Genomic DNA, 8,203 nt, shown 5'->3' on the forward strand with positions numbered 1-8,203 from the left:
AATGGAAGTTTGAACTGAGGTGTGACTTTGGGGTATCAATGGTTGTTAAAGATTCCACTAACCCTAGGAAGGAAAGCAGGTTGCCTGGTTAACATTCCTCCCTCAACCAGGTGCGCCAAAAACAGATTTACTTCCCCATATGGTCATTTCCTGTGTGTGGGATCTTACTTTGCACAAAATGACTGCACCCCAGCTCAAAGTGATTTCACAGCATATTATTGGAAAAGAGTTATTTAAATAGGACCCTGTGTCCTGTGTTACTCTGTGTTCAATATGAGTTACAGGGGTAGTGGTATACAATACAGACACATTGGTTTCATTACTCTAGCCTCATTTCCCCCAGAAATGTTGGGCGGGATTCTCCCATTGGGCGGCTAAGTGCTGACGGTGGTGTAAAAACGGGAGTGTTTTACTGCGGTGTCGGTGCCTATCCCGGGACCCCATTCTGCCGCCCACAGGGGCTAACACGGTGCTGGAGTGGCCCATCCCGCTCCAGCTGCCGATGCCTGAACTCGGTGCCGCGGGGTCCGTGCGTCCGCAGTGGCCTTCTTCCCCGCCCCAACGCCAAATGGTGCAGGGCTACAGGAGCCGGCGTGGAGGAAAGGAGGCCGGGGGACAGAGAGGCCGGCTCACCGATCGGTCAGCCCCAATCGCGGGCCAGGCCACTCTGGAGGCACCCCTTCGGGGTCTGACCCCCCCATCCCCCCCCATCAGGCCGCCCCCGGACCTTTCAAAGCCGAGGTCCCGCCAGCTCAGAGGATGTTAGAAAGCCGCCGGCGGGACTCGGCTTTTTGGTGTGACGGCCCCTCGGCCCACCCAGGCCTGAGAATCATCGCGCCAGCCGGGATTCTCCAATCCCCGGCCGGCGCCTCCCCCACCACACCGGCCCCATTGGCGCCAATTCTCCGCTCTGCGACCTGGCCGGGGGTTGGAGAAACCCGCCCGTTATTTGTCTAATGATAGATCTGACAATGTCAGCAGAACAGAGCAGCAACCAGAGAGGACAGGCAGGTAGACTGCATCACAGAGATTGAGGGACAGTGTGAGAGTTGCATTTACTCAGGTTTCATCCTGATCAAATTCAGACTTTCAGAAACCTCCACCCTCCTCATAATTCATTGCCCATTTACACTGAGACAGGAGAGGGAAAGAGGTAAAATAGAGGACTCAGAGACAGGGCGGGAAAAAAGACAGTGATCAAGAGAGAACAAGAAGCAGAGACACAACAGAAAGATTGGGAGGCAGAAAAAACTGAGATTGAGAAAAATAGGTATTTCTCCTTATCTGCCTGTCTGTCTCTGTCTGTCTGTCTCTGCCTGCCTGTCTGTCTCTCTCTGCCTGTCTGTCTCTGCCTGTCTGCCTCTGCCTGCCTGTCTCTGCCTGTCTATCTCTGCCTGTCTGTCTCTGCCTGCCTGTCTCTGCCTGTCTGTCTCTGCCTGCCTGTCTGTCTCTGCCTGTCTCTGCCTGCCTGCCTCTGCCTGTCTGTCTCTGCCTGTCTGTCTCTGCCTGTCTGTCTCTGCCTGTCTCTGCCTGCCTGTCTCTGCCTGCCTCCCTCTGCCTGTCTCTGCCTGTCTGTCTCTGCCTGTCTCTGCCTGCCTGTCTCTGCCTGCCTGTCTCTGCCTGTCTGTCTGTCTCTGCCTGTCTCTGCCTGTCTGTCTCTGCCTGTCTATCTCTGCCTCCCTGTCTCTGCCTGTCTGCCTCTGCCTGTCTCTGCCTCACTGTCTCTGCCTGTCCGTCTCTGCCTGTCTGTCTCTGCCTGTCGGTCTCTGCCTGTCTGTCTCTGCCTCCCTGTCTCTGCCTCCCTGTCTCTGCCTGCCTGTCTCTGCCTGTCGGTCTCTGCCTGCCTGTCTCTGCCTGCCTGTCTCCGCCTGTCTGTCTCTGCCTGTCTATCTCTGCCTGTCTGTCTCTGCCTGTCTGTCTCTGCCTCCCTGTCTCTGCCTGCCTGTCTCTGCCTGCCTGTCTCTGCCTGTCTGTCTCTGCCTGTCTGTCTGTCTCTGCCTGTCTCTGCCTGTCTGTCTCTGCCTCTCTGTCTCTGCCTCTCTGTCTCTGCCTCCCTCTGCCTGCCTGTCTCTGCCTGCCTGTCTCTGCCTGCCTCCCTCTGCCTGCCTCCCTCTGCCTTGCTACATTGTCTGTTCTGCTGACCTTGTCTGTTCTATTATTAGACAGATTAATTACCTCAAAATTTAATTTCTGGGGAAAATTGTGTTATAATAATGAAACAGGGAGAAAGTGAGACAGAAGCAGAGGAAAACTGGACAGGTGAGAGAGAGAGAGAGAGAGAGAGAGGGAGCAGTGGTAGTGAGTGAAGGGAGTGAGGGGTAGAGCTCCTGCTGGAGGTCAGAGCTGGGGGTAATGGGGTCCTTGCCAATCAGGCAAATGCAGCCCCAACCATGAGAATGCAGAAACTGTTGCCATGGCAATGCGAGTCAAACATGGCCACTTCCTGAACACTTGGTATTTCTAAAACTGACAATTGTATATAATATTTGTTCTGCATTGCTTTCAATCTAATTGACCTTGACTGTGAGATACACACACATCGTGAGGGACTGTGAATTCTTTCTCTAGATTGTGAGCTCCTTGTGAATGGATTGATTTTACCACATCACAGAGAATAGAAGGCTAGCTCTCTCAATTTATCAAACTCAACACAGCAATTGTTCACCAGCTAACATAGAACACGGCAGTACCCTTACCACTCTCCTCCTCTGATCTTCCCTCACTCCCTCTCTCACTGCCCTCACCCTCCCTCTCTCCCTCCATTCATGTCCCCTTCCACACCTCTCTCTTCCATTAGAGATACAGTCAGTAACACAGGGTGCTGGGGGAGAGGGGTTACTGAGTGACAGTGTGAGGGTGCTGGGGAGAGGGGTTACTGATGACAGTGTGAGGGAGCTGGATTAACATCAGGAGAGATACAGTCAGTAACACAGGGTGCTGGGGGAGAGGGGCTACTGAGTGACAGTGTGAGGGAGCTGGATTAACATCAGTAGAGATACAGTCAGTAACACAGGGTGCTGGGGGGAGGGGTTACTGAGTGACAGTGTGAGGGAGCTGGATTAACATCAGTAGAGATACAGTCAGTAACACAGGGTGCTGGGGGGGGGAGGGGTTACTGAGTGACAGTGTGAGGGTGCTGGGGAGAGGGGTTACTGAGTGACAGTGTGAGGGAGCTGGATTAACATCAGTAGAGATACAGTCAGTAACACAGGGTGCTGGGGGAGAGGGGCTACTGAGTGACAGTGTGAGGGAGCTGGATTAACATCAGTAGAGATACAGTCAGTAACACAGGGTGCTGGGGGAGAGGGGTTACTGAGTGACAGTGTGAGGGAGCTGGATTAACATCAGTAGAGATACAGTCAGTAACACAGGGTGCTGGGGGGAGAGGGGTTACTGAGTGACAGTGTGAGGAGCTGGATTAACATCAGTAGAGATACAGGGCGGGATTCTCCGTAGCCCTTCGTAACGCGGGTTGCCTGCGAAAAAAATCGGTGTTAATCACTCCGGCGTCGGGGCCTTCTTTAAGGCCGCTATTTCTCCGTTCCCGGAGGGGCTAGCAGCTGACTGACGCGATACGCGTCAGTTTCTCCAGCTGCGGAAGTGGTGAGACCCGGCGTATTTTGGAGGAGGAGGAGGAGAGACAGACCCGGCAGTTGGGGGGGGGGGGGTGGGTGGTGTGTTCCCGGCATTTTGGGGGGGGGGGGGGGTGGTTCCGGCATTGGGGGGGGGGGGGGGGGGGGGAGGTGTGTTCCGCATTTTGGGGGTGGGGTTTGGGGGCAGCGGCGGGCAGAGAGGGGGGGCGACGGATGCCCGGGCCAACGCACCGTCGCCCCCCCCCCTCTGTACGCCGCTGCCCCTACCCCAACCCCCCCTCACCACCCCTACCTCAACCCCCCCTCACCACCCCTACCTCCCTCCCCACCACCCTACCTCCCTCCCCACCACCCCTACCTCCCTCCCCACCACCCCTACCCCCCTCCAACGCCGGGTCTTTCCCCCCCCCCCCCCCACGCCGGGTCCCCCCCCCCCCCCAACGCCGGGTCCCCCCCCCCCTCACGCCGGTACCCACACCCCGTCCCCCTCCCTCTGAAGGCCGGTACCCACACCCCCCCTCTCTCCTCCGCCCCCCCCTCTCTCTCCTCCTCCCCCCCCCCTCTATCTCCTCCTCCCCCCCCTCTCCTCCTCCCTCCCCTCTCCTCCTCCCCCCCCCTCCCTCTCTCCTCCTCCCCCCCCTCCCTCTCTCCTCCTCCCCCCCCTCTCCTCCTCCCCCACTCCCTCTCTTCCTCCTCCCCCCCTCCCTCTCCTCCTCCTCCCCCCCCTCCCTCTCTCCTCCTCCCCCCCTCCCTCCTCCTCTCCTCCCCCCCCTCCCTCTCTCCTCCTCCCCCCCCCTTCCTTCCTCTGTTAGTGGGGGGGGGGGTGCGGCGTTAGTGGGGTGTGGGGGTGCGGCGTTGGAGGGGGGGTAGGGGTGGTGAAGGGGGTAGGGGTGGTGAAGGGAGGGGGTTGGGGTAGGGGCAGCTGCGTGCAGAGGGGGGGCGACGGTGCGTTGGCCCCGGGCATCCGTCGCCCCCCCTCTCTGCCCGCCGCTGCCCCCAAACCCCCCGATGCCGCAACCCACCCCCCCGATGGCCGCAACCCACCCCCCCGATGGCCGCAACCCACCCCCCCGATGGCCACAACCCACCCCCCCGATGCCGCAACCCCCCCCCGATGCCGCAACCCACCCCCCCCTATGCCGCAAACCCCCCCCCGATGCCGCAACCCACCCCCCCCATGTCCGCAACCCACCCCCCCCTAGGCCGCACCCACCCCCCCCCGATGCCGCAACCCACCCCCCCCCGATGCCGCAACCCACACCCCCCCCCGAGTGCCGCAACCCACCCCCGACACTGAACGGCGTCAACCATCATCATGGTTGACGCCGTTTTAAAATCAACTGTGATTTTCGCCGACGTGGACCCGTGGCCACGTCGGCGGACTTCGGCCCATCCGGGCCGGAGATTTAAGGTCAGTGCAAAAAAAATGAAATCCCGCCGGCGCCAGCCTGTTTCACAGGCTGCCGGCGGGATTGCACAACGCCGGTTTTTTACCGGCGGGAGAATTCGAAAACCTGCGGGAGCGGAAATAACGCCGCTTCCCACCAATTCTCCGACCCTGGCTTGGGGGCGGAGAATCCCGCCCACATTCAGTAACACAGGGTGCTGGGTGGAGAGGGGTTACTGAGTGACAATGTGAGGAGCTGGATTAACATCAGTAGGGATACAGTCATAACACAGGGTGCCTGGGGGAGAGGGGTTACTGAGTGGACAGTGTGAGGGAGCTGGATTAACATCAGTAGGGATACAGTCAGTAACACAGGGTGCTGGGGGAGAGGGGTTACTGAGAGACAGTGTGAGGGAGCTGGATTAACATCAGTAGAGATACAGTCAGTAACACAGGGTGCTGGGGGGAGAGGGGTTACTGAGTGGACAGTGTGAGGGAGCTGAATAACATCAGTAGATATAGTCAGTAACACGGGGAACTAACTCACACCAAGGCCTAATCTCTTACCCACCCATACCAACAAACTCTCACCAAGTCTTGCTCTTATACAGTTTGCAACCCGCTATGTTAGCTTTATTGGTAGAGGAATTGAGTTTCGGAGCCATGAGGTGATGTTGTCAGTTGTACAAAACTCTGGTGCGGCCGCATTTGGAGTATTGTGTCCAGTTCTGGTCGCCACATTATAGGAAGGATGTGGAAGCATTGGAAAGGGTACAGAGGAGCTTTACAAGGATGTTGCCTGGTATGGAGGGAAGATCTTACGAGGAAAGGCTGAAGGACTTGAGGCTGTTTTCGTTAGAGAGAAGAAGGTTAAGAGGGGACTAAATTGAGGCATACAAGATGATCAGAGGATTAGATAGGGTGGACATCGAGAGCCTTTTTCCTCGGATGGTGATGTCCAGCACGAGGGGACATAGCTTTAAATTGAGGGGAGATAGATATAGGACAGATGTCAGAGGTAGGTTCTTTACTCAGAGAGTAGTAAGGGCGTGGAATGCCCTGCCTGCAACAGTAGTGGACTCGCCAACACTAAACGCATCCAATGGTCATTGAATAGACATATGGACGATAAGGGAATAGTGTAGATGGGCTTTAGAGGGGTTTCACAGGTCGCGCAACATCGAGGGCCGAAGGGCCTGTACTGCGCTGTAATGTTCTATGTTCTATGTTTCCCAGATAAGTTGCTTCTTGATTTTCTGGGTGGCAGGGCGGCCTCACGGCACCAAGGTCCCAGGTTTGATCCCAGCCCCAGGTCACTGTCCGTGTGCAGTTTGCATATTCTCCTTGTGGCTGTGTGGATCTCACCCTCACAGCACAAAAGATGTGCAGGGGTAGGTGAATTGGCCACCCTAAATTGCCCTTTAATTGAAAAAAAAAAGAATTGGGTACACTAAATTTATATTAAAAATGCTACATCTTGATTATAAATTTCCCAACCTTGCTTTCAAATCTCCACATGGCTTCCCGCTCCCTGTATCTGGGATCGCTCCCCCCCCCCCCCCCCCCCCCCCCTCCGGCCACTGCCCTCCTCCACCTCTGGCCTCTGCCACATGCCTGATTTTATTGCTTCAATATTGTTGGCCGTGCCTCCAGCTGCCTGTGTTCCAGCTTTGGAATTCCTTCCTTAAACCCCTCGGCTTTGCCTTCCTCTCTCCATCTTTAAGATGTTCCTTGAAACCTCCCTCTCTGGCCAGGATTTTGGAGATGTGAGCTGCTATCCCCAATGTGCCTTGGTGTTAATTTCGTTTCATTAGGTTCTGTTATTAGACCTTGGCCTGTAATACATCATTTAGTGCCCCAGATAAATACAGGTTATTGTTATTCTGTGACCAAATAGAAACCTTCTTGTTTGCGTAAAATCCTAACTCTCACTCAGATTACGAGATAATCCAGTAAAGTAGCTAATCCTTTGCCAAGACACTCACTGTTTGAATAACTCTGTGTCCGTTCCTGTCTGATGCTTCATTGCTACAAACAATCGCTGATTATTAATTATCTCCCCCCGGGGCAGAGTTTATCCCATTTTCACTTTGGATTTCTCTACATTCCCTAATGCTGCAAATCGCACCCCACCACTTTACATTTCATGTCTCTTCATTTTCATTCAGAATTTAATTTTTCATTAGTGTGAGGGATGTGAGTGCAGAGGAAATATAATATCCTCCACCTTTTACATCAATTGGCAGCACGGGGTTAGATACAGAATAAAGCTCCCTCTACATTGTTTCCATCAAAACACTCCCAGGACAGGTACAGCACGGGGTTCGATACAGAGTAAAGCTCCCTCTACACTGTCCTCATCAAACACTCCCAGGACAGGTACAGCACGGGGTTAGATACAGAGTAAAGCTCCTTACTACACTGTCCCCATCAACATTCCCAGTACAGGTACAGCACCCGGGTTAGATACAGAGTAAAGCTCCCTCTACACTGTCCCCATCAAACACTCCCAGGACAGGTAACAGCCACGGGGTTAGATACAGAGTAAAGCTCCCTTTACACTGTCCCCATCAACACGCCCAGGACAGGTACAGCACGGGGTTAGATACAGAGTAAAGCTCCCTCTACACTGTCCCCATCAAAACACTCCCATGACAGGTACACATGGGGTTAGGATACAGAGTAAAGCTCCCACTACACTGTCCCCATCAAACACTCCCAGGGACAGGTACAGCACGGGGTTAGACACAGAGTAAAGCTCCCTCTACACGGTATCCCATCAAACATTCCCAGGACAGGTATAACACGGGGTTAGATACAGAGTAAAGCTCCCTCTACACTGTATCCCATCAAACATTCCCAGGACAGGTACAGCACGGGGGTAGATACAGAGTAAAGCTCCCTCACACTGTCCCATCAAACATTCCAGGACAGGTACAGCACGGGGTTAGATACAGAGTAAAGCTCCCTCTACACTGTCCCCATCAAACACATCCAGGACAGGTACAGCACAGGTTAGATACAGAGTAAAGCTCCCTCTACACTGTCCCCATCAAACATTCCCAGGACAGTACTGCCAAGGGGTTAGATACAGAGTAAGCTCCCTCTCCACTGACCCATCAAAAACTCCCAGGACAGGAACAGCACGGTTTGAGATACAGAGTAAAGCTCCCTCCTACACTGTCCCCATCAAACACTCCCAGGACAGGTACAGCACGGGGTT

The sequence above is a fragment of the Scyliorhinus canicula genome, chromosome 18, assembly GCF_902713615.1.
Source record: "Scyliorhinus canicula chromosome 18, sScyCan1.1, whole genome shotgun sequence".
Classification (NCBI taxonomy): Eukaryota; Metazoa; Chordata; class Chondrichthyes; order Carcharhiniformes; family Scyliorhinidae; genus Scyliorhinus; species Scyliorhinus canicula.